The sequence below is a fragment of the Typopeltis vanoorti genome, chromosome 2 (assembly GCF_054136105.1).
Source record: "Typopeltis vanoorti isolate ZY-2024b chromosome 2, IOZ_Tvanoo_1.0, whole genome shotgun sequence".
NCBI lineage: Eukaryota > Metazoa > Arthropoda > Arachnida > Uropygi > Thelyphonidae > Typopeltis > Typopeltis vanoorti.
In genome coordinates this window covers 65,934,448-65,961,545 of record NC_143550.1, presented here as the reverse complement: position 1 = coordinate 65,961,545, position 27,098 = coordinate 65,934,448, and the positions used below count along the sequence as shown (strand labels likewise).

Here is a 27,098-nt window from a genome sequence, read left to right as displayed (position 1 = left end):
ACAATAATGGGAGACATTATACCAACGAACTGAAAGAGCATAAAAATCCAGAATTAACATTTCAGTTTCAAAATGTTATGTTAGCTTAAATTGATATCACTTACCTGAAATCTTTATAATGAAATATGTGCTGCCTGTACCATTAAAATCAAAAGTAATCTGAAAATTTTGGCAGTTCGGTCAACTTTATAATTGGCTATTTCCATTTAAAAAGAAGGTGGGGACACAAGTGATCAACAACTATCTTGTTAGTCAGCTTAGTGGGTGGGGGATGATTGGTACAGATAGAAACCTGATGATGCAGGTTGCATAATTTGTTAATGTTCTATTAAAACGGTAAAGAAATATAGAACAATATATAATTTTTAATTTGAAGTTTAAAAAGTAATGAAGTTTGTATGGGTAACAGCTCATTTCATGTTCAAAAAAAAATTTTTTTTCTAGCTTCATACTTTTCAGCAAACTTCAAATAAAAAAAAATACTGTACATTGTATCATATTTCTTTAAGTAGGGTTAGGAGAATAGTTTTAACATTAGCAGCCATCCATCATTAGGTCTCTAGTTAGAACATTAACTGCCAAAGCAATTATTATTATTGCAGAGAAACCTCCATGTTGTCCAAAGATACATTATGAGAGATCTATGCTATCCAAATGGAATATCTATCATATGAGGATGGTTCCATAACTTTTAGATGATAGAAAGGAAACAACTGTCACTTTTCAACATAATCTCCCTTTACTTCAACACATCTTTAAATGACCATTTCTACACCCTTGAAAAAATAGTCTGTACTTTTGTCTGCAAAATGGCCTAAAACTGCATCTTGCACCTCATTGTCAAATTTTCTTCCTCGAGGGTAGTTCCGAGAAGTAGTACTCACTGAATGTTGGATCTGGGCTGTAGAGTGGGTGTTCTCCAGGGTAACCACAGTCCTTCACTACAGCCTTTGCAACAATAGCTGTATGGACTGGAGCATTGTTGTAAAGCAGGTGAACACCATGCTCAACATTCCTTGTCTCTTTTCCTTTATGGCATTGAAGTTTTTTTTTTTCCCTTCGTTAGACTATAATGAATTTAGTTTAATCCTTTATCCAAGTGTAAGCAAACAAAGTTTACGCCTGAAGTATCTTCAGGACTCAGGCAACTCGTGGTAAAGGTGGACCAAGCTCTCATCACTCCTTGTCTTAGTATCTCACATAATACAAAGCTCATCTCCTTGTGGACATGTATAATGCTATGCATTAAGGGAAGGGGCCACTACCCATACCGGTTTCGACCTCTATTGAGGTCTCGTCAGTGTGAGCCAGACCCAGAGGTGGTGATACCAAGGTGGAAGCAATGGAGAAGTCATATTTACCTATACAAGTTGCTAAAAGTGTCTCATCTTATTATTAAATTACTCTGGATTTAGAGTAAGAGGTTGGAAGTTTTTTTCCCCACTTGATTAGACTATAATAAATTTAGTTTAATCCTTTATCCAAGTGTAAGCAAACAAAGTTTGTGCCCGAAGTATCTTCAGGACTGAGGCAACTCATGGTAAAGGTGGACCAAGCTCTCATCACTCCTTGTCTTAGTATCTCCCATAATTCAAAGCAGATCTCCTTGCAGATATGTAGAATGTTATGCATTAAGGGAAGGACCACTACCCAGACCGGTTTTGACTTTTATTGAGGTCTTGTCAGTGGGAGCCAGACCCAGAGGTGGTGATACCAAGCTGGAAGCAATGGAGAAGTCATATTTACCTATACGAGTTGCCAAAAGTTGTCTCACCTTATTATTAAATTACTCTTAAATTAAATTACTCATGGTAAAGGTAGACCAAGCTCTCATCACTCCTTGTCTTAGTATCTCCCATAATTCAAAGCAGATCTCCTTGTGAACATGTAGAATGTTATGCATTAAGGGAAGGGCCACTAAACAGACTGGTTTCGACCTTTATTGAGGTCGCGTCAGTGGGAGCCAGACCCAGAGGTGGTGATACCAAGCTGGAAGCAAGAGAAGTCATATTTACCTATACGAGTTGCCAAAAGTTGTCTCACCTTATTATTAAATTACTCTGGATTTAGAGAAAGATGTTGGAAGTTTTTTTTATTTTCTTTGCATTATGGGAGATACTAAGACAAAGAGTGATGAGAGTTTGGTCCACCTTCGCGAGGGGATGTCTCAGTCCTGAAGATACTTCAGGCGCAAACTTTGTTTGCTTACACTTGGATAAAGGATTAAACTAAATTTATTATAGTCTGACCAAGTGGAAAAACTTCCAACAGCTTTCTCTAAATCCAGAGTAATTTAATAATAAAGTGAGACACCTTTTGGAAACTCGTATAGGTAAATATGATTTCACCATTGCTTCCACCTTGGTATCACCACCTCTGGGTCTGGCTCCCACTGACGAAACCTCGATAAAGGTTGAAACTGGTCTGGATAGTGCCCTTCCCTTAATGCATACCATTATAGATGTCTGCAAGGAGATGTGCTTTGCATTATGGGAGATACTAAGACAAGGAGTGATGAGAACTTTGTCCACCTTTACCATGAGAAGCCTCAGTCCTGAAGATACTTCAGGTGCAAACTTTGGTTGCTTCCACTTGGATAAAGGATTAAACTAAATTTATTATAGTCTAACCAAGTGGGAAAAAAAACTTGCAACATCTTTCTCTAAATCCAGAGTAATTTAATAATAAGGTGAGACACCTTTGGCATCTCGTATAGGTAAATATGACTTCTGCATTGCTTCCACCTTGGTATCACCACCTCTGGGTCTGGCTCCCACTGACGAGACCTCAATAAAGGTTGAAACTGGTCTGGGTAGTGGCCCTCCCCTTAATGCATAGTATTATACATGTCCACAAGGAGATGTGCATTGCATTATGCAAGATACTAAGACAAGTAGGGATGAGAGCTTGGTTTACTTTTACCACAAGTTGCCTCAGTCCTGAAGATATTTCAGATGCAACTTTGTTTGCTTACACTTGGATAAAGGATTAAACTAAATTTATTATCTCCTTTATGGCATCACACAGTTTGTGCAGGTGTGAAGTATAATATTTTGAATTCATGGTGGTATTCCTTGAAGTCAATCGGGAATTAATTCCCCATCAATCCCAAGAGATTGTTGCCATGATTTTCTTGGTGGAATGTGAGTAACCTTGGCTTTTCTCAGCAGTGCTTTGCCTGGTTTGCACCACTCCATAAATTCCCTTTTGGAAAGAGGATCATAATAAAGGACCATGGTTTCAACCCCCCCCCCCCCCCTGGTGACAATGTATTCCAGCACTTCTCTCTGATTCCCTTGGCAAAGCTATAAAAAATTGCAGGAACAAGTCACATGATGCTCCTTCTGAATTAAAGAGAGAAGTTGGGGACCCACCTTGCAATCTTTTGTCATGTGAAGCTTCTCATGAATGATGTAAAAGATGGTTATTATAGAAAGTGCCAAGCTTGCTGAGATTTCTTTGAGCTTCAGTTTTTTAACATTACAGCACTTAGTGCACCACGTTTTAGTCAAACAAGTGCCTCCAACTGAATGATGCAGGTAAAAAGTTGAAACCAGTACACTATGATGCCCGTAAATGGTGCTATCTGTCACAGACAGCATTTTAAAATTGGTGCGAATTTTGGATGTGAGGCTGGAAGCTTTTGGAACCTACCTCGTATCTCATCTTGAACACATTCATCAACAAAGTATTCACAGCAGATGCTGGCAATCCATTCCACTCATTTGGCACTCTTAAAGCGGGAAAAAAAAAAAAAAAAAAAAAAAAAAAAAAAAAAAAAATTGCAGTCCACCACACACACACACACCCATGCTAACCTACATACTCAGTTTTGTTGAATGACTCCTTGTTCTATACTATCTTGCCAAATGGTGAAAACATTTCTATTATATCCTGTCTGAAAAGATGGGATATTCATATCATCTAACTTTCACAGGAAGTGGAAGTTTGATGATATGAAGGGAGTATAGGGAATATTCTACATACTACTCACTATCTTTGTCACTTAGCTTTGAATCCTCTCCATCACTTCCTCATCTCCATAGAACACAGTTGACTCTACCTGTGTGATGTTATCCAGGTTGGACTGTATCATAGCTTTATTATTCTTCCATAACCAGGTTGCCGTGGCCACTTTTTGCAATATGAACTTCAATTTCCTATCTACTGAACCCCCAAATCCTTAGCCTTATCATCTCCATCCTATATAATTAAAATTAAAAGAAACACGCGTATTAACCACAGTGAAAATTATTTAATTGTAAATATTTCATCCTAAGTTTCTTAGGATATCATCAGTACAGTAGTTTTAAACAATAATAGGAATAACATACAGTTAGGGCACATGATTACAATAGAATCTCATTAAACGTGCATAACGTGCTACAGAAGTTTAAAAAAAAAAATTATTTAACACAATTTTGTATGACAATTTCCCATACTTTAGGAATAGCAAGAACGTTGTTGTGGTTCTAGAAACAAGTTTTTTATTTGAATGTCTTTAATTTTTGAGTTTCACACAAAAATTAAAGACATTCAACTATCAAAAACTGACTTGTTAATCAGCTTCGACATTGTCTCCCTCTTCACAAACATTCCCCATAAAGAAACAATAGAATTACTAACTCAAAAATTTCCATCTGATATAGTTGAATTGTTCAAGTTTGTTATTGCATCAGGTTACTTCACCTGGAATGGTCAAATTTACAAGCAAGAAGAAGGAACAACAGTGGGATCTCCTTTATCACCAAACCTAGCAAACTTGTTTCTAGAACACCTTGAGGAAAAAATATTCACTTTTGAACCCAAACCAAAAATTTGGTTAAGATATGTCAACGACGTATTTGCGGTCTGGGATCATCCCGAACATGAATTACAACTGTTTCTAGACAAAATTTACCTTCTTCATCATCGCATCAACTTTACGTTAGAAAAAGAATCTCCACAGGTTATCTCCTTTTTGGATTTACACATCCAAAGAAAAGAAGACGGTTCCATCGCTACGTCTGTCTTTCGCAGGCCTACATTCTCAGGTCGCTATATTCACAATTCTTCTGCTCATCATCCATCTCGGAAATCTGGCATTATTAAATCACTAGTTTCCAGAGCACACAAATTCTGCTCCTCTGAAGAATCTTTAAACCAGGAATTAGAAGTAATCAAAAATACAGCCATCCTAAATGGATATAATCCTAAAACAACAACTCAAAAAAATCATCAGTCACTTCTCCACACATCAAACCAGGCAGAAAGAAGTCCACACTTACGTCAAAGGCATCTCCGAACGTCTTTCTAAAATTATGAAGAAATACAATTTTGCCACTACTTACAAACCTATCAACCAAATTTACAACTTGTTACCTTCTCCTAAGGACAAGCTCTCACCTTTGATGTTGCCTGGCATTTATGAGATTCCATGCTTATGCAAATTATCTTACTTTGGACAGACAGACAGGTCTGTTGAGAAACACATCTCGGAACATCAAGACCACATTCGTCTTTTTAAACTGCAGTAATCTGGCCTCTCTCTCAACACAGAATTGAATATCCAAACCATGGGATCCATTGGGAAAAGTCTAAACTTTTACATAGATCTTTATATAAACATGAACGTTTATACAAAGAAAGTTCTGAAGCCCTACTACACAGACCAAACTTAAACCGCAACGATGTTCTGGCTATTCCTAAAGTATGGGAAATTGTCATACAAAATTGTGTTAAATAATTTTTTTTTTTTTTTTAAACTTCTGTAGCACGTTATGCACGTTTAATGAGATTCTATTGTAATCATGCGCCCTAACTGTATGTTATTCCTATTATTGTTTAAAACTACTGTACTGATGATGTCCTAAGATACTTAGAATGAAATATTTACAATTAAATAATTTTCACTATGGTTAATACGTATGTTTCTTTTAATTATGATCGCACCACAGGTTTCGTTATTTAAAAAAGTTCCATCCTATATAGCTTGTAATATTTTCCTCCCAAAATGCATAACTTGACACTTATGCACATTAAACTGAAACCTATTATCATTTACCCACACTGTTGACTTATTTAAATCATCCTAAGCTCTCTACATCTCCTTAACTATTGTACTACCCAGTTTAGCAACACGAGCAACCAAATTAATGTTTTCCTTCAAACGATTTCCTATATCATTTATGTATAAATTTAATAGCAGTGGTCCAAATTAAAGAGCCCTCCAGTACTACTAGTCACCTGCTTTCTCCTGGATTTCCATATACATCCCCATTAATTCCAATTTGTGCAACAGTATTTATCTGGTCAAATGCCTTTGCAAAATCCATTAGTATTATCATGTAGCCATTCCCTTTATCCAACTCACTTGGCACTCTATTATAAATAAAAGAAAAAAGTGAGTCAATTGCTAAGGCATTATCTATATATCACAGAGCCATGCCCACCCCACTCCCCAATTAAGTATCACATTCTTATCCACCCATTCCTAAAATCCATATTTGATTAATCCTCTCAATACCACCACCACTTCTGATGTACTGGTTTTTCTGCAGTTTGCTTCCTAAGTCTTGGTATTTTGGAATCAAGAAGTGAGGAATCTTTATCTGGTCTCTTTGGACTAAAGGTGAGTTAGCTGGTCTCACACGGAAGTCGGTTTTTTTTTTCTCCCTCCCTCCCTCCCTCAGAACAGAACAGACAAACCGACCCCATGAACACACACTTCCACAGCCATACCCCCCCCACCCCAAAAAAATCAAACTTTGCTACAAGCCAGTTGGGATTTCCCACAGTTCCATAATCATAGCAAACCCTGCACTAAGTGGGATAAAAGTGCTATAAAGAGGAAGAATATTCTTCCTTACCAAGCTAAAAGAAAACACTTGAGAATTTCCTTTGGCTTTTTTTGGCTAATTTCTCTTCATAATCTGGATTTGTCTTCTTTAACATGCTTGTCACCTTTCTTACCTGTGCCTTGTACTGGTCCTGAGCTTGATCACATTTGTCCTTATGTACCTTCCACAGCCTCTGTTTATACTTATCCATGACTCCTATGTGATTTATCCTCCTGACTTTGGGTGTATAGTCTGGTACTTCTTCCTTCAGATATCCCTTAACCTCTTCCATAGACTTCTGTTATTTGTCATTCTTCTCTTGCTAGTTCTTATGCCATGACACTGCTTCAAGCTGATTGGCTTCATTTGCATCAGCTTGAAAATTCCACATTTGGCAATCTTCCAAGTCAAGACCTTAAGGCCACTCTCTTTCCATTCAGCGGCATTGTGGCTACTTTGGTTATGGATAGATTCTGTGACCAGATCCAGCACTTTCAGACTCCAAGTTCCTTCTATTACATGCTGTTTGAAGTAATTATCTCTTAGTAGGGAAATAAATTTCTTTCCTTCCTGCAATGTGATCTTTCCTTTTTCTAATCTATATCCTCATAGTTGGTTGAAGTATCCCATGATAATTACTCAGCCTTCACTTAATTTGCTGATGCACGTCTTCCACATTTTCCCTTGCATTCCCTAGCTTGTAGCAGCAGAGCAGCCTACTATACATTTTGTCATATATTGGCCTCTATCTCACATAAGATGCTTCACTTGAATATCTGCCATATGTAAGTCTTCCTTATGACTTCCTACTCTTTTTTGGCTGCAATTCATCTACAATAATCAGCAGCACTCCCCATTCCTATTCCTTGTATCCTCCCTGAAATACTATACTCCTCGTATTCCATCTTTGTAACTATATTTTCTGCTGTCAACCAAATTCTATCATTCTCTGTAACTTTTGGTGAGTTTATAGATATAGCAAAGGGGGGAGGTGAAAACCTCCCCCTTTTTTACTGATACATCTGGTATTAGGATACATAAACTGCAGTATCACCTTAGGCCTGTTCATTTAACTTTACACCCTGTGTTGACTATCTCATTCAATTTTATCACTTGAATTCATTTTATCTACATTTGTTTTATCTTTGGATCATTCCAATACTCGTGCACCTCATGAGTGCCTGCACACACCTCACATGCATCCTTCTAATAACTCTAGTTTCACTAACTTTTCATCAAACTCTATTCTTACATCAGTTCTTGCAGACATCCTTGGCCATCTCCCATCCTTCCATTTCAGATTGTGATTATAACAAGGAGGCAGTGCCTGTTTACCTTGTTATAAGCATCTGTTCTGTAGTTCCATATTTACCCCTTCTTAATTGAAAATTCCACATTTTGCAGCCTCCCAAGTTAAGACTGCTCCCCATTTGGAGGCAGTGTGACTGCCTTGGTTATTGATAAATATTCTGATCCTGTCACCAAATCCAGCACTGCCAAAATCTGAGTCCCTTGTTGTTTCAGGTAATTATCTCTGTGGAGATAAATAAAACCTTCCCACCATTATGGTTTTTCTTCCTTCCAATCTATGCCTTTGTTCCTTCCATTATCTAAATAATATAACTGATTTCATGATTTTTTCTTAATTTTGTTTATGTTTATTTCCTGCATTTATTTATCATCTTTATTCTTTATTCTCTCTCTCACTTTTTCTTTCGTATTAGGTACAAATATAGTAGTGAAAAAATATATGGTATTTCCACAAATCAGTTTCTGTAAAATTCACAAAGATCATTGACATAGATTTTTTTCTTAATTTTTTACATGCTTATTCCCTTCATGTTGACTTGTAATAAAGAGATGATAATCCATCATCTTTATCATCATAAGATTATCATCTTTATTTATTTATTTCATTTTATTTTTTTAGGTGTCAAATATGTCGGTGATGAAATATAATGGCCTTTTCACAAATCAGTTTTTGCAAAATTCATGTAGATCATTAAATCATCACATTATTTGTTTCTACAATCTTGTTAGCTCCTTTTTTTTTATTACAAACTGTAGTTTTTTATATTTGGTTAATAAATATTTATTTTTTCTTCATTTGTAAATGATTGTCAACTGCACAAATTAAAATGCATTTAATTTACAAAAATAAATTAAGTTGATATATATGTCAAGTTCCATTGCCAGTGATAACTGTTATTTGTGGACTGTATGTGAAAACTTCCCATTTCACAGTGTAAACTTTGGGTTTGTTGTCTTCACTAAATGAAAGAAGATGGAAGGGAGATATGGTTTTGCACCTTAGTTCCTCCATATATGCATTATTGGATGTTATAAGCATTCTATATTAATTATAAGAAGTTAATATTACATATTTCAAACAAAAATATGTTTCAGGTGTTTTGTTTTTTTGGTGCATATTGTAATAATGATATATTCTTATGACTTGAACCATGTGCACTGATGAGAGGTGGAAATTACAAAAATATGAAAAAAGCAATAACATGAGTGTATTTATCATGAAATTATTGCAGTAGTATTTGTTTTTCTACTAAAAATACAGAAAAGAAAATAATTAATAATTATTTTCTTTTCTGTATTTTTAGTTAATTTTTTTATTTTTATTTTTAATTAATCTAATAATACTTGTCAAATATTAATACTTATTCTCTTTTGAAATGTGGTTCTAAAGCCGTTCAGGGTCCTGTTGTTTAATCAGAGAAAAATTTGTTTATGAGAATCACTATCACATATGTACCTAATCCAAAATTTTGAAAATAAGAATGATGTATAAGTTACATTTTAATTTTCAGGTTTCATAGAACTTTTACTAACGTTCCCAGTACGGAATTATGAAGTGGTCACTATAAATCATGAAAAGAGTTGCAATTATCAGTTTGTCATATTACATTTAAACAAAAGCATAAATGAAATGGAAATATTTGACATGTGCCTTCTTGCCTTTATTGCAGTATAGTTTAATTGCAATCCTATCATGAATTCAGGCCCAGTGGCCCCTGTTCCAGTCGCATTCCATCTTTTCTTTGGTTGTCCCTGGCTTTCATATTCTCCAACTGGATGTTATCGGAGTATTTTTGTGGGTAATCTTGAACTATCCATTCTTTTGATATGTTCAATCCACTTCTTGCACTATTCATGTACTTTGTCTAGTACTGAGTCTATTTTTAGTTATTTATGTATTTCTGTGCTTTTATTTTTTGTCCCAGAAAGTATAGCCTGCTTTCATTCAGAGGAATTTAATTTCTCCTGCTGCTATTATTTTTTCATTCTGCAGTTTTTATCACCCTTAATTCACTTCTAAACAGTTTTTACCTGAGTTGCAATTATCAGTTTGCCCTTAAACAGTCTGCATACACAAAACAAAGTAATCGCAACTGATATTGGGGAAAATGTTCCTCTGGTGGTGTAATATTGAACTGGATGGTTTTGAAATTTGTAATTCAGTTACATGAGGTACTTGGTTAATTAAGGTTTGGATAATGCACAATTTACTACATTTATCTTCTACATTTTCTGTGGAAGTAATTTATTTTTAAATAATATTTCAAAAGAATGTATTCCTTTTTTACAAGATCAAAAACTTTTTCATAATGTGAATAGGATATGAAATTTTAGTTGAATTCTCTTTATCAGGTCATTTTGTTCTTATAATGTAATAATTTCTACTGATTACTTGTTATTTATCATATCAGGAGTTTGAAAATCATTGTCTTTCTATAAATTTTCAGAATTATTAGTCTTTTTTTTTTTTCGCTCTTTTGATAAATTATTAGAATAAAATCCTCTGAAGCCTTTTATTCCCAAAAGAGAGTTGGCAAAGCTTCTTTCACCCTAACTTTTGGAAATTAGTGATCAACCCATCACCACCTTTGTCCATCTGCTGATTTCTATATATATTTTATATTTATTTCACATACGAGAAGTACAAGACCCCTATAGCACGTCAGTGCTCTGTATGAGGTGCAGATGAGAGTTGAGAAAGAGAAACCTATTGACATTCTTCTTAAAGAGCTGTAAGTTGAAAGTGATGGGAAACACATCATGAAGAAGGCTGTTCCAGAGGACAGAATAAATGATGAAGAGGACAAGCAGGTTTGATGAGATTGCAGTGTACTGCAAAGGGATGTTGGACAGTAGCTGCTCTAGTTTTAACAGGCCTAACAGCTAGTGGAGAAATGATATTTGCCAATTCAGTGGAGCAGTGACCATGAAAGTCCCTGGAGAAGAGACACAAAGCTGAAGCAATGTGTCTGTGAGATAGAGGTTGAAGTGAGCCACTGCTGGCCATCGATAATTTTGAAGATATCAGGTTTGAGAGTATTGCTAATAATGTTCACCCTCACATGATCCTAAACCCTAACTTATAATGTTATCTGAAATATTATAAGTTCTATTGTGGTTGATTTTCCGAGTTGATGGTTAAAAGCTCGAGTTTCCAGTAGCAAAATTCCTATATGACTATGTAAAATAAAAAAAAAATAAATAAATAAAAAAAAAAAAAAAAAAAAAAAAAAGCCTAGAAAAAGTTTCTCTGGTCAGCAATTAGAATCATACCTATACCAATCTTTATTCTGGTGGTTTAGCATTTATGGAAATGTTGTTGTCACAAGGCTACTGAGGTATCAGGTCATCCCAAAAGTAATGTAATTTTTAGCATTAAGTTTTGAAAGGATATAAAAGATAAATCACTTGTTAATTTAATGTGTTTGAATCAATAACTCTCCCATTGTTGTGGAAGCTTGCCTCCAAACCTCCTGAATTCTATAGAAATGGTGAATATTTATTTTGCACTTGGTTAGTCTATAATAAATTTAGTTTAATCTTTTATCCAAGTGTAAGCAAACAAAGTTTGCACCTGAAAATATCTTCAGGTGCAAACTTCAGGACTGAAATAAGGTGGTGCAACACCAGGCAACTCTGAGCAAAGGTGAACCAAGTTCTCATCACTCTTAGTCTCAGTATCTCCCATAATGCAAAGCACATCTCCTTGCAGACATGTATACTGCTATGCATTTAGGGAAAGGCCACTACCCAGACCACTGCCACTGCTTGGTTATAGTCTAACCAAGTGCAAAATAAATATCCAACATCTTTCTCTAAATCCAGAGTAATTCAATAATAAGGTGGTACACCTGTTGGCAACTTGTATGGGTAAATATGACCTCTCCTATTGCTTCTGCCTTAGTATCTCCATGTTTGGTTCTGCCTCCCACTGACGAGACCTCAATAAAGGTCGAACCCGGTCTGGGTAGTTGCCCTTCCCTTAATGCATAGCAGTATGCATGTCTGCAAGGAGATGTGCTTTGCATTATGGGAGATACTGAGACTAGGAGTGATGAGAGCTTGGTCCACCTTTGCTCAGAGTTGCCTCTTGTTGCACCACCTTACCTCAGTCCTGAAGATATTTTCAGGCACAAACTTTGTTTGCTTACACTTCGATAAAGGATTAAACTAAATTTACTATAGAAATGGCATTTCTATAGAATTCTATAGGAGGTTTGGGCCTATGCAAAGAAGTCACATAGGCTCAATTTCAGTGCCTCCAATGTAGTGTATTGTTTTTCATTAATGAAATGTTGCAAACTTTGAAATAAGTGCTAATCTGAAGGTGCAATATCAGGAGAACATGGAGGATGTGGAAACTTTTCTCAACCGAATTCCTCAATCGTGGTACAGGTGATTCTTGCACTATGAGGGCTTGCATTATCATGGTGAAAAACAACACACTTTTGATTGTCCAGAGAACACCTCTTTTCTTTTAATTTTTCACAGTATACTTCATTTGTGATTGTTTGGTTTTGTGCAAGAGTTCAAAGTGTATAATGCCAGCCATATCCCACCAAACACTTAACAAAACTTTCTGAGGGCGAAGGTTTTGGCTGGGGTTTAGCCTGTTTCCCTGAATGAACCCGCTGTCTAATGCACTTACACTCTTGTAAAGTATCCACTTTTCATCACCGTCAACTACACAACTCAAAAATAGAGATCGAACCTCTCAAGAATGAAGAGCAATTCACATATTGACGTGTTCTCTTCAATTGTTGTTCATCAGTTCATGCAGAACCCACTTGCCGAGCTTAGACACTATTCAAGTTCTTGCAAATGGTGATGGGTTGTTGATAACAATGAATTAAGATCTTTTGCTAAATCTTCAACAATTTTGCTCTAAATAAAAAGTTCATTTTTTAAATAGTGACTTCCGGCATATCATTATTGAGTGAGACAGGGTGCAAGAGCGAGGGGAGTCTTTCAAGCTAAAGTCCCCTTGTTGAAATTTTTGGAACCATCACTTTCACTTTTGCACATTCAAAACATTATTGCCATACACCTCTTGAACATTTTTACAGTGTTAGCAGCATTGTTGCCTTTTTTGAATTCATAAAGCATGATATACCTAATGTGCTCTTCTTTGACATCCATAGTAATAAAGGTTATTGTTTAAATTACCAAAGGTTATTTAAACAATAACTTATGTATGATGTTCTTGTAAGGTCGAATTCCTTAGAATGAAGCCACCTCAGCTTAATGGTACTTGTACTTATAAAGCTTTAAAAATTCATGTTTAGACAAGTTGAGACACGTCTGAACAAGTACAGTATAAAAAATAACATTACTTGTGGGATGACCTGATAATTTGTATTATTTTGTTCTTTAATTTCTTTGTTGAAGTAATTTAAAATTTTAGATGTTAATGATTGCATTAATAGAAATTTGAAATATGAAAAGCAATATGAAAAATAACCATTTTTCATTTGCTTAATTTTTCTCTCTTATTATTATGTTTATATAATCATTACAATTTCTGATGCTTGTTTATGCAATTCTTTTTTTTCCTCTGCTTTTTTTATTCACTACTTCCATAATTATATTAACCATATTCTTTCATTCCTACTTCAATGAATTGCTAACTCTGGTGAAGTCATGGTTCCTTGTGGGTAGCTATGCCCATTTTCACTGTGTCCTGCTTGATGCCACTCCAGAAGCTGTTCAATCTGCATTTTGGTGAGATTCTTATTTCACTGTGTTCAATTTATTTGCCATTAGGTTCTGCATTCACCTAGACCAACCTTCATACTTTGATATTGCAGCTGCCTCCTCCTGAATCTCTTATTGGTGACGTTGATGGCACAGTGGGATGGTACTGACAAGAATGGGCAATGCTGATTGTTGATTGTATGTTTGACAATAATGACCTCTGCCTTCTTGATAATGGACACAATGCCTTCATATAGGAAGGTATTGTATCTATGACTGTTTGCTCATATTCTGCAGGATTTTGCCTACTCCGTTACCATTCTTGCACTGTTATATATGGGATGCTGAAGAAAATGTATAGATCACTTTCCTATGATTTCCACTATATGTTCACATATGCCAGGGTAGAAAATTGACCAAGCTGACTGGAATGCCTTTTCACATCTAGCAACAGTGAGCAAAATGTCTGTGACTGACAGTGATGTACGTAATAAATAATATTTCTAGGCAGCAACAACTGCAATTTTAAATTTTCACTCAAATATCACATTTTCTACTCTATCTAAAATCATGGAAGAACATGATTTTAGATATTATTAAACAGCCATAAAAGATCAAGATACAGAATGGGGTATATTTTTGAGATGCTCTATCATATCACATCATATCTTATAGTTTTTATGTGCTTGGGCCATAGCTTGTTATGTTATGTTTACATGATCAAAAATGTGCAAAAGTGGTATGAGGTAAAATCTAGAAAATAAAGAGCAAATGTAGAACACACCATTCATCTATCCTTGAGCATAATGGATGCATAGTTATTGAACCCAAATTAGGTACTTAAGGAGAAAACTTAGTTGGTATATCTAAGCAAGAGCTTCATATCCTTCTGAATTTTTGATATTTCTGGACAGCAAGAAAAATGGATTCCAAACTTCTCTTCAAATGGATTAGAATTGTGTAATTAGCCATTCATTAAGGAGGAACTGAAAAGAGCATGTTTAATCTCTGTTTCCAACTGTCTTTATGACATTTATTATTATTATTATTTGACCTCCATGGAATCAAATGACTCTTTGTGGGACGACCACCACCATCACACACTCACACAACTCATTATACTGTGATTTAAATGCATTCACTGTCTCGACACTCATCACATGTAAGGCAATGCATTCCAGCTATCTGTCATTCTCTGTGCAAAAAACACTACTCACACCCTCCTTATACAGCTTCCAGGTATGGCCTCATGTTCTTCACATCTCCATCCATTCTATGAAAAATGTCATCCACATTATTATGGTAATAATTCCCTCACCAACCTATTTGTCTCGATCATGCCCCCCCCCCCCTTCTATCCACCAGACTCTGAAAATTATATGCCCTTAATCTGTCTTCTGATTCAATATTCCAGAGACCATAAACCACCTTAGTCAATAATCTCAGAACTCTTTCCAACATCTGTTCATCCTTTTGAAAACCAGGGGGCAAAATCTTGTATACTAATCCATATGCAGTCTAATCAAAGCATCTTACTTTTAAGCACCTTACTCCTACATGTCAGTGTTCTCTACATCACTGTCATAATACACTGTGCTGTCCTGAATTTTTAGCAAAAATGTTCCTGAAATTTTACATCTCCATCCGTCAAGACACCCAGATCCATGATATCCTCCTTCACTGCTAAAGTATCCCAACCCAATCTTATACTCTGCATCCTGTCTTTGCCACCACTAGTGACTTTCCTCTTCTGGGATGTCACTCCTCCATACACAACTTGTACCTATCGAGCAACCAATCTCGAAGCCAATTCACAAATCTGTTATCCAACCCTCATTTGTTCCAGTTTCATTACCATTTTGTCATGTGGAAATCTATGAAAGGTTTTAGCAAAATCTAAATATGTATGTGCAACCTTCCCCCTTTTTTCAGTGCATCTCTCACCTTGTTATAATAAATAAGTTGCTAAAACACAATCTTCTTTTAGCAAAACCATCCTGTCTATCAAAGAGAATGTTGCATTTGTCAACCCAACTCTGAATCTTCTCCTCATTAGCCTCTTTAGCATCTTGACTACAACTCCAGACACACACACACAGAGACTGGAGTTGTAGTCAAGTAATTCACATCCTTACTCTTATTATTCCCTTTATGAAGTGGAACAGTTTTGCTCTCTTTCTACTCTTTTGGAACTTGGGCAAAGTTAAGCTTCATGCTAAAGAGGTACTTCAAAGCTTTTGTATATCTGGAATGTTCAAGTCCATCCAACCCTATGGCTTTATTGACATCAAGTTTACTCATTTCCTTATATTCCTCATTCCCCACTGCTCTCAAGTTCTGCATTATGTTACTTGCATGAGGATGAAATATCTTTATGAATTACTCATTTTAACATCTCTACTATATCCTTCTTACTGGTTATCATTCTACCATTTTCTCCAACCGGTATCATTCTTCCATAATCATTCTTTGGCCTCGTTGCTAACTGCTGGTCATACTACATTTTTTCTAACCTTACCAATCAAGTCACCTTTCTGGCTTTCTCTTTGTACTCATCGTGTAGCTGACTGTTACCACTCATCTTTTGCAGCCTCAAAAATTCATCCATTTCACAACTACATTATTTAATCTTCTGACCTGTGGAATATATTCAGACACTTTCTCTTCCAGATAGCTCCTGTGTAGGGCACAAGCAGCATTGATCTCCTTCCCATCCAGTTGCTCATTTCATAATATAACTGCACATTGTCTCTTCAGCTTGTCACTACACCAGCATTTAGTTCCACATATCCCTTTCTCATCAACATCCAAGTAATCACTTCATGGTTACTTTTCACCAACTGGAAGGAGATTTGACACTTCATTTACAATAACGTCTTCTGATGAGATAATCAAATCCAAGACCCCTGATCCCTGTGTACTTTCTGTTATATACTGCCTTGAATGCCTACAACCTCACAAAACGTATCAAAAAGTAAACAACAGAATTAATCAAATCCGTGATCACGTAGACAGAAGAAACAACCAAAAAAAAAAAAAAAAAAAACCTAATACCTCATTATGCCCACACTCCCAGAATTTATTGCCTGTTGAAAATACACAAAACAAACACACTGTCTGATAGTTGAAGGAATTGACAGCCCTAATTACCATTTAGCCAAGAAATTAGCAGCCATCCTCAAGGAGTTGATAGATCACCCCCCCCCCCCACACACACACATAAAAAATACACAACACTTTATAAACAAAATTAGAAACATCACACTCACTGACGAAGAGTTATTAGTCAGCTTTGACATAACTGCCCTTTTCACTAATGTACTTATCAATGATACTATTATTCTCCTACAGAACATATTTCCACCTGACATCACGGCCACTCGTTACCTAGCCTATGTACTCCGCTCTGAGTATTTTGTGTGGCAAAATAATTTTTATCTACAAAAAGAAGATATGGCCATGGGCTCACCCCCCCCCCCTCCCCCAATAGCTAACTTTTACAATAGAAGACTTTCAGCAATGAGCTCTACAAACATATCCAATTCACCATTGAAATCGAAAACAACAACTCTCTTCCTTTTCTAGACACACTTATCACATGTCTTTCCTCAGGCTGTCTCTCCTTCTCTGTCTGCCACAAACCTGCACACATGGGCAGCTTAGAATCTGCTAAAATAATAATATCATCTGCGTATTTTATGTGATTAATGTTGGTAACATGGGCCAATACATACACAAAAATTCATATCACCACCCAGCACAAAAACTAGCAGTCATAAGCCCTCTTAAACACAGCACTAACAATCTGCTTGAATGAACAAGCCCTTAACCAAGAACTCAAAATCACTAACCATACATTTGTAAAAAATGGCTACAATAAAAAAAAAAACAGTTCGCGAGATCTTCCATAAAAATACCACTAAAACAAAAAAGATTACAAGAATATGTAATCCCCTATGTTAGAGGCATTTCAGAAAAAATAGAACACTACAACTTCAAGACTACCTTCAAACCTCTGACAAAATTAAAAAATTTACTCAGTTCTTCCAAAGATCCTCTCCCATACCTGGCCCACCCAGGGGTTTACAAAATCCAGTGTACATGTAACCTACCCCTACATAGGGGAAACAAGATGCACAATCCTAATCAGAAAAGAAGAACACCACAAATGACACAATTAATACCTCCATTATGGTAAAACAGGCCTATCAGACCACACACTCCAAACATATCATAGAATTTTCTGGAAAGGCACACCAAATCCCTACATTGCACCAAAAGCTGGTTTGAGAGAAAATTCAAAGAAGCCTAAGAAATGCTAAAACACTATCCAAACCTGAATAAAAATAATGGATTAATCATTCCAAGAATGTGGAGGAACTCTGCAGCCCTTATAGCAACCGGAACAAGCCCCGAAGAAAATCTCAATACAAGAGGACTTTAGAAATGTTTAATGCAGTTCTGTTTTTAATTAATTTATTTTTAAAAAATATTTTATTTATTTTTTATTTTAATTTAACTTTTAATTTATTTTTATATTTATCAGTTTTTTAATTTAATTTTTTTTAATCTATTTATAATTTTTTTAAAAATTTAATATTATTAATTTAGTTTTTCCACAAGAGGTCAGGCTAGATAAAAGATTAATAAGCAGTTAGATTCATTTTATGTTTGTAAAGTGCAGTGGCATGTGGCTTGTGTCTCATACAGATTTATTTTCCTGATGGTGACCTCAATACAGACGTCGAAACATCGAATGTTACTTTCCTAATATATGAATAAGCAAAGTAATTCATAAATGAATTACTTTACTTATTATTTTAACACGTGAAAGTTGTGTCTCCATAAATTCTTAACTATGAATGCTGACCACCATGTAACCTTTAAAGAAAAATTGCCTTAACTAGTTGTCCCTCAAAACTCTTTGATCCTAGATGCTGTCTCTTCATTCCAATCTCTTTACAATAATTAAAATTACCCATAATGATCACTTTTTTTTTATTAGCCAGACCAATATTTCCTTCTCACTGTGTTCCTCATGACAGGTCTATTGTAATATCCAACTAGATGTTTTGTTCTGTTCACTGCCACTTCACACCATACCACTTCAAAACCACTGCCATTGTTTGTTCCTTTAATTTCAATCTTAGTTATGAGGATAACTCCTCTGCTACCATCCAGAGTACTCTTTCTCCGTTTCTGTCCTGTCTGTCTTCACAAAAAGCATCATATCCATTGATCTCTATTCCTGCCAAAATGTCATCCCCATCTAACCATCTCTCACTTTTTCCAGCAATTTTTGGACATATATTCTGACAATGCTACAATTTCATTTCCTTTGTTTCAAATACTTTGGCATTTGTAAAGATACATACTATCTTATTTTTGGTGCTATAAGTCTCATTGACCCTACTTCTCAAATATCACTCTTCCATACCAGCCCCCCCTCCTGGCCATTCTTCTTTGTCATCACTGATGTTAATCCTCTCTTCAGATATGTTTGTTTCCCCACACATCCCTAGTTATCTCATTCCTTTGTCACAGACTCACATATCCATTCCTGTATCCATCATCCACACTTTTCACAGACCTCTTATTTGTTCATCCCTCCCCAGTTTCCCTTTTTGATTTGTGTTCATTTTTTTCTCATCCTCTACACTCATACCACTCATCTCATCATTCACAAACTCTCCTAGCCTGTTTTCTTGCTCATCCACAACACTTCTACCACCACTTACTTCCTCAGGTCTTCGATACACTTTGGTTGTTATTCACTCTTACAACAATAGCTTCTCCAGCTGACTCACGTCAAATCCATTGAAATGTAGCCCACATCTTTTATATAGCTCCTCCCATCTCTCAGATTCATCCCACACATTCACAAAATGAACTCCTTTCTGATTTTTAATATGAAAGTCTGTCCAATCTATTGCAAATGTTTTCAGGGAGAGTAGAAGATAAATCTGTATGAAGAGTGTGTATATATATATATATATACACACTCTTTTGTTTCTACACCTTAATAGAAATGTTAATCTATTGAAAATAGTTCGTTTAATTCTGAGTTTTTCAAATTTGTTTGTTTTCTTATTTGAAAACTCACTGTGAGTTTGTATAGCATTGTGTAGGCTTCTATGGTGAAAGGATATATTAGAATCACTATTTTCCAGTGCATATATACCACTCACAAAGATGTCAAAAAGAAATTATGTTTTGATTTCTTTTTCAATTCAACTAGTTTCATGAAAAAAACTTTGTTTTACTTCATCAGGAAATAGCACAAATAAATTAAAAACTACAAGCAAAGTAATAACAGTTAACATTTCTAGTGAAGAATATTTGAAAACATTTAAACATTGGAAAGCATGCAATTGCTTTTACGTCGGCTGCTGGTTCATAGACTGCTGTATACTGTTGGTAGATACAAGTGCATCATGATGGATTAAGGAGGACAATATTTGATGTAAAATCATCCTTTGTTTTTTGTTACACTGTAGAGCAGGCCTGCACCACATACGGCCCGCAATGCTATTTATTTTGGCCCATCTGTCTGATTCAATTATTCATACAGGGGGAATATGAAATTAGATGATTTTTTTCCTAGCGTTGAATTAAATTTTTACTAAGACTCTGCATTTTTACGTTCATGGGATTAATGTCACAATCATGTTTCTTTCAACTCGAAAATAAATTGCATTTGGAGTTATTCCCACTGTCTTATTTATAACAAATCATTACAACCGCTTCGAGGTTTTGTTAGCACTAGTTTCGCTGCAGGGAAATTCAAAGTTACATCTGATAACGAATTGATGTCTACGAACGAGAACAAATCCTATTACACAAAGTTGACTGTGCCTTGACTGGCTTTGGCAGTATAGTGGTGGTTGGTTGTAGCTGGAGCAATACATTACATAACTGTTATCATAACCTGCGTTATTATAAGTTTTTCATTATTAGTTTTTTGTAATTAATATTATCAATCTCGACACAATGATCTTAAGTAAAAAGCGTAAAATAGATTCAGAACATCGAGCATTTAACCCTGAGTGGACAAACAAATATTTTTTTACGTTTTTTAAGGACAAAATAGTATGCATTGTTTGCCAGGAGTCTATTGCTGTGCTGAAAGAGTACAATCTGAGACGTTATTTTGAATCGAAACATCCTAACCTTGGCAAGTTGGATGCAAGTGAAAAGCAAATAAAAGCAGTAAAGTTATTGAAAGTCCTTAGCGGTGAGCAACAAGCCTTTAAAAAAAATGACATCTGCAAATGAAGTTGCTACAAAGGTAAGCTTTAAAATATCACAAGAAATAGTCTGTACTGGCAAATCATTTATTGAGGGAGAGTTGATAAAAAAATAATTTGGAAATGGTAATCTGATGATTACCATTTCCAAATTGTGTCCTGATAAGAAAAACAATTTTGAAAATATCAGTTTGTCCTGTATGACTGTTCAGCGCAGGATGGCTGATATTGCCGAGGATCATAAAGATAACCCAAAAAAATCGACTAGTGAATTTGTCTGTTATTCATTTATTCACTTGCTATGGATGAAAGTACTGATGTGAAGGATACTGCACAGCTTTTAATATATGTAAGAGGCATTAATAAGAATTTTGAGGTGACAGAGGAGCTTGCTGGTTTGTATTCAACGAAAGGAAGAACAACAGAAAAGGAGATAGCAGAAAATGTAAACATGTGTGTAACCGAAAAACTATTCCTTAAATTTCAAGAATTTAGTAGCAGTTTGCACTGATGGTGCCCCATATATGTGTGGAAAAAATGATGGTGCTGTAACATTTATTGAACGGTCTGTAGGTAAACCATTGACAAAATTTCACTCCCTAATTCATCAGTAGGTCTTATGTTCAAAGATTTTGCAGTTTGATCATGTGATTAAAGGTAGTATTTGCTCTGGGCAACTATATTCGAGCTCGAGGTTTGAAACACAGAATGTTTCAGGCTTTTCTAGAAGAAAATGATGCCGAGTACGGGGATCTACCATACTACACTGATGTACGTTGGTTGAGCCGTGGTAAAGTTTTGTCACACTTTGTCGCTCTAAAAAATGAACTAGTTGCATTTTTGGGATCTCAAGAAGATATGGAAAATTTCCCAGAAATAATGGATGAAGAATGGAATCAAGATTTATTTTTTTGTGCACATTTTGTGTCACTTGAATGATCTTAACTTACAGCTTCAAAGAAAAAATAAGTTTGTTTTTCAGTTAATGTCTCTTATAAAGGCATTCAAAATGAAATTAGCTTGGTTTGAAAATCAGCTTGCTAAGGGGGATATGTCAATGGTGTTTGAATGGAATATCATTCAAACACCATTGAATGATATTCCATCAGAATATCATTCAATGGTGGGTGGAAAATATCAGAAGCAATATATCACTTCTAAGTGAGGAGTTTCAGAACAGGATGCGATTGAGTAATGAAGATGAAGTCCACAAAAGTGATTGAGGATGCATTTTTGTCGAAGCAGGAAATCTACCTGTCAAACTCCAGATAGAAGTTATTGATTTCCAGTGTTCTGAAAACTATCAGATCAAGCATAGGGAGAGTACTTTACAAGAGTTTTATTCTATTCTGGATCAGGATAAATTTAAAAGTTTGTTGGATACTGCCTACCAGATATTTTGTATATGTTTGGAAGCGAAAATGTGAACAAACATTTTTGGTCATGAACTTGAACAAAACCAAACAGCGTTCATCTTTTAGTGATATCAGTTTAGAGGCCATATTAAGAATGGCCACTTCAATATAACACCAAACTTTGATAAAATGTGTCAACAAAGAAATGCAATGTGTCACATTATGGCATTCTGAATGTCACAATGTGACATTCAGTCACTGATATTTCACTGAGAATGTGTGATATTCTCAGTGAAATTATTAGTAAACTTTGTGTTTATGTTTAAGTGGTTTTTATTGAGAAATTTTGCAGCCATATCTGTTTGTAAATAATTTTGATTATAATTTTAATTGTAACTCTAAAAAATTTAAATATGCATATTAATTAGTACTTACTATAGACCTACTAACAAATTTGCTTAAGTTTAGCTGCAGTGGACTAGTCTAAGATTCTAGATCCAAAGTGATCTGGCCCTTGGTCAGGTGGTCCAAGTTGAGTTTGGCCCTCAAAGACAATCAGGTAGTGCAGGCCTGCTGTAGAGGATACGTCATTATTTCAGCTGATTCTTTGAATGCTCTTGAGTAAAAGTGGTGATCAATCAATGTGAAGCTTTTCAGTTTGCTGCCATTCTAGTAAATGTTTTATATCTGTTTTATGTATTGCCAGCCCTTATTTGTACTTTCTTTCATTCTCAATGTCCTTGATGTATTCCAAGTGGTGTAGCTCCCCATATCTGCCAGATTGCCCTATGTAGTGTAGCCCACAACTACAACTCTGATCTTGTAAGCACCTGGTTTTTGAGTGGCAGATGTGGTGGTTTAGGAGGTTTCAGATGACTGGAGATTTTGTTGATTGGGAAGAAAGCGACTTTTAGATATTTTTTATTTATTTTATTTTATTTTTTTTTTGCGAAGTAATCTTGCTATTTTATCTGTGATTGATGGAAAGAATCATTACTCCTTTATATTCTCAGTTTATTTGTTCTTCTGTTTGTTTTGGAGGTTGAATAGAATTTTTTTTACTAATGTTCTGTTGTAGCCATTTTTTTGGAAGGACAATTAAGATACTGTAGTTCTTGGTTTCTTTGTTTCTTTTATCTATATTCATGGAAATTCTGTAGGCTCTATTGCATAAGGAACAAATGATGCCTATTTTTTGTGCTGGGTGGTGATGAGAAGTTGCATGTAGATAACATCTTGTAATAGTTGATTTCCTGTAGACTGAGAAGTTGAGTGTGTTTTGCTCTGATATCTCAACTAATTAACTGTGAATTTGATTTGAGGATGAATGTTGATCATGAGGGTAACGAAATCTAATTGTAGAACTGCTCCACGTGATAAAAATATCATTGATGTATCTTTGCCAAATTATGGTTATGTGCCTTGATATACTGGAGGGCTTATTTTTCAAATCACTCCATGAATAGGTCAGCTAACATAGGAGTGAGGGGAGAGCCTATACCTAATCCTTTTTTCTGTTCAAAAAAATCTTCTTCAGATTTGAAAAAAAGTGCTATTAATGCAATGCTCAAAAATGTCCACTCTGTCCAGTGGAAAGTTTCCTGAAGTATTTGTATGATTTTTATTCTTGGGACATTTGTGAAAAGATTTTTATGTCCAGGCTTGCAATATCAGTAGGAGCCAGTGTGATGCCTTTGATATTTTCTATGAAGTGTATTGTGCTCTTAATAAAAGAGAATGTTTGCCTGATGTGAAGTTTGAGTAGGTTTGTGAGTTGTTTAGATAATAAAGAAGTTGGAAAGAATCTTGCATCAACATTTGGTCTCAGTGACATTTTGTTTATACAGTTTAGGGATTCCATATTCTAGGTACAAGAGGATGTCTAGATTCCAGGTGTTTTTTTGTGTCTTCTATGAGTGATTTAATCTTTTCCATGTAGTCTGTGGCATTTAAAGTGACTGCTGAGTTGACTTTGTCAGCTTTCAATATTACAATGTTTTGGTTCTTTTTAAATATTTTTAAGGCCTTTAATTCTACTTTTGTGATATTACTTTTAGGTGGTTTTGCTTGTAAAAGGATGGAGGCTGTTTGAATGTGAAGAAAATCTACAGCATCTCTTGGTATTCTTTGGAAACTTTTTTCCAAGTTTGCTATGATATCTAATTTAGGAATCTTACTTGGGGAGATTACAAAATTGAAACCTAGGAAAGGATGTTCATTTCAGGATCACATAACTTTTTTGAAGACTCGTTTATAACTATTTTATTGAGTGGTAATCTATCATTATGGTTGTTCATCATCTGAAATTATGAAGTATCCTCTACAGTGTAACAAAAAACAAGGGACAACTTTACCTCAAATCTAGTCTCCTTAATCCATCACATACTTGTATCTACCAGCAGTATATAGCAACTCATGAACCAGCAGTCAGTGTTAAAGCAAATGCACACTAGAAATGTTAACTGTTATTACTTTGCTTGTAGTTTTTTAATGTATTCATGCCATTTCCTGATGAAGTGAAACAAAGTTTTTTCATGAAACTAGTTGACTTCTTTGTGAGTGGTTTAATACTAGAAAATAGTGATTCTAATATGTCCTTTCTCCACAGAAGCCTACACAGTGAGATACAAACTCGCAGTGAGCTTTTGCTTAAAAAAATGAATAAATTTGAAAAACTCATAAATAAACAAAAACTGTTCTACAATAGATTAACATTTCAGTTAAAGTGTAGAGACAATGGTGTCATCTTTCATTTTGTGAAATTTTGCAGGCAGTTCATTATGAAGCGAGCATTAAGAATTTACTAGCACATGGAAGTCCCATTACTTAAAGAACATATAGCTCACACAAGGTATGAACTTTCAGAAATAGACTGCCTAAACATATACTGTTCATACAGATTTATCTTCTCTTCCTGCAACCATTTGGAATAGTTTGGACAGACTTTCATGTGAAAAATAATAATCCATTAGTACTGTAAGTAAAGAAAGAATGAGGAGGAAGCTTTCAAACCTTTCTCCTTACACAACTCCATTAACATTCCATTCATAATCATCACTCACTGTCTCAACTCATCACTATACGTGAGCAGTACACCGACTACCGTTCTTACCACACTGTTATCTTTTACCCTTCTTACCAACTTCTGGATATCCATCCTTAAATTCATACTACCACCAACTCTTTTGCTTACTTACACCTCATATGCAGTGCTTCAATCATTCTGCCAATCTGCTCCCAGGAAAGCAAATCTTATGCATCTTCACTTATCCACACCTCTAATAATTGAATCTCCATGCATGGCCTACTCTCAAATCATTGAACTCTTTTTTCACATTGCCCACTTTTATATTCCAGCCTTTCTCTGCCTCTCATACACATGTTATTCTTCTTGTTTTACTCAATTGCTTCATCTCTTGCCTCATCTTCACTGATTCTGCTTTCACATCCTGAATTGTGAAATGATAAAACATCCCCCCATCTTCTGTGGATCTCCTTTTCTTGCTATATCCTTACATAACAAACAGTTATCATATTGCTGAGCAGCTATCTTTGTATGATCCTGGTGTAAATGGTTAATGTTATATAGAAAACAACGATCCTTTCTCCAACACACATTGTGACTTTTGTAGACATCCGTAGACATTAGACCATTTCTTCCATTTAGAGAGATTTATCAGAGATACAATCCTGAAATGTGAACCTCTGATTTCAGTTTTCTTTGACATTAAAAAAAAAAAGGTTATGACACAGCCTGGATATATGCTATATTAAAAGACCTTTATATCCATGCTCCCAGTGGTCATTTCCCTCTTTATATTGAAGTCACCATACTGTCAAGATGAGAGTGCTCCCAAAGGTTTGTCTCAAGTGCAACACTCTTTGCAGTGAAAGTAAACTCAATCACTAAACAACTTCCTCCCACAGTAGGCAAAGCACTGTATTGTTAATGACATTACAATTTTCTGTCATTCTTGTAACATGAGGATAATGGAAAGAAACTTCTGTTCACAGGCTCTTAGTAATGGGTTCAAGTTTTTGGTAGGAAAAAAGAGTCTATGCATACTTTTGCCAAAAACATAATCTTTCACCTAGACCCAGAGTAATGAATGGAACAAACTGTTATCCCAGTAACCAAGTTCTTATGGCTCACATTTACCTAAAGCTTACATTCCCTGCACACATTCATCACTTAAGAGAAAAGTGCAAATGAGCATCAAATATTCTGTGTACTCTGTCCCATGAGGAATGAAGTAATGGAGTGCAATGGTTAATTTTTTTTTCCTTGTTTACAATTTATCTAATTTTTATTTTTGATTAACACATGTTCTATTTAACCTTGGTAGCAGCTCATTATGACTTTAGCTGTTCTTACACTACTAAATCCAAATTAACCATCCATCCTAATTTTAGATCACCTAATATAAATATATAGTTATTTTTTATTTTTTCTATGCTGTTGTCTATTTGTTAAAACTGATTGTTTATTTGAAACAATTTATTTTCTCCTGAGCATAAATCGCTTATTGCCATGTTTCCCGTTTGTATTTTGAATCTCGTTTCTACTGTTCTTATGTTCCAGTAATTCTAGTGAATTATTTTTTCTGATCTCGAGATATCATCAGCATAGGTCATGCTTTTGCTCTTTCAGCTTCCTTTATTCTGCTTATTTA

General features: G+C 35.2%; 1 protein-coding gene across 3 annotated transcripts in view; it reads left to right on the top strand.

Moving 5' to 3' along the window:
* Nup205 (nuclear pore complex protein Nup205) overlaps nt 1–27,098 on the top strand; it is a 610,691-nt gene that overhangs the window by 442,118 nt on the left and 141,475 nt on the right. The gene's annotated exons all lie outside the window — the stretch shown is intronic.